Consider the following 1,523-nt stretch of genomic DNA (forward strand, 5'->3'; position numbering starts at 1 on the left):
ATGTTCTATAAATTATTGTAAAAAGATATACGGTCTGATTTCGGCAGTTTTTTGAGGCAAAACTTTTTCGGGAGTTCGGTTGGCCCCCCTCGCGAGTTCACTAAATTATTGTAAAATGATATACGGTCTGATTTCGGCAGTTTTTTTACTTAGAAATATTTTTGAGGCAAAACTTTTTTTGGTTTTTCGGGAGTTCGGTTCCCCCCTCCCTCCCCTCCCCGAGTTCTATAAATTATTGTAAAAAGAAGTACGCTCTGATTTCGGCGGTTTTTTGAGGCCAAATTTTTTTTTTGTTTTTCGGGAGTTCGGTTCCCCTCCCCCCCCCCCCGTGAGTTCTATAAATTATTGTAAAAAGATGTACGGTCTGATTTCGGCAGTTTTTTATTTACTTGTATTGTAAAAAGATGTACGGTCTGATTTCAGCAGTTTTTTATTTACTTGTATTGTAAAAAGATATACGGTCTAACAATATATTTTTGAGGCAAAACTTGAGCAAAAAAGCTATATTTTCCGTGAATGAATGCAATACGTTTTATTAAATATCATTTTAATTTATAATTCATGCTTTGATATCAATAATTTAGTCAATATTTTAAGATTAATTTAATTTTTTTAAGATAAATATTTTGTCATTTAAGCTGCCTCATAACACCTTCAAAAAATATTATGTAATTAAAAAAACTAAAAATGATAGCGTTATTGTAGAGACATCTCTAAGTTAGAATAAATTATAAGGTGTCCTACGAAACGATGGTTGAAACAAGATTCTAATAAAATGATGTATCAATTATTTATTATTATTTTAAGTATTTAAGCTAGATTGTTGATTTTTTTGAGTTCCAAGATATTGAGTTCCACAGCTTAAGTGGGCAATTTTTTTATTTGTTGAATTGGGATATCTGATTCATTTGTTGAAGTTTGAAAAGTAAATGATCTGCATCAAGGAGTTATAATGTAAGTTAGCTAAAAGGTAAAATTTTTGAAACCAGAATTATATCAAATATGTTTTATTTTGAATAAAGAAAAAAAGGTTCTTTTTTTGCTAAGATTTTTGAATACATTGTTTTAATATATGTTTTGTCACCAAAAATTTAAACCTAGCAGTCATATTTTATCAGTACAACTATTTTATATATGGTAATTGTTTTCCCTCAGCTCCCCCAAAATGGTGGAAGCCCATTTTTTTTTTCAAGGAAATATCCTCAATACTTCTTACTTCTTTATTCAATGATTGGGGGACATTTTGGCTGTTTGTTCATCATCTGGTCCAGTCTTAAATTATCCTTTACAACTTAAAAACAGAACCTACCTTCAACAGGTTAGGACTATGTTATCACCTTATCATATAACAATAACTTTATTATCATTAATTTACATTTTTAATATAATTTAATTAACATTCATTTTTAATTATTTTGCTTTTATTTAAAATCCTTAATTAATATATTCTTATTTTATGTGTATTTTTTTAACATACATATACCCCCCTCTCTATTTTATTTTTTCACCTATCCATACTTTTA

The sequence above is a fragment of the Halyomorpha halys genome, unplaced genomic scaffold, assembly GCF_000696795.3.
Source record: "Halyomorpha halys isolate HHAL.00 unplaced genomic scaffold, Hhal_1.1 Scaffold484.1, whole genome shotgun sequence".
Lineage (NCBI taxonomy): Eukaryota > Metazoa > Arthropoda > Insecta > Hemiptera > Pentatomidae > Halyomorpha > Halyomorpha halys.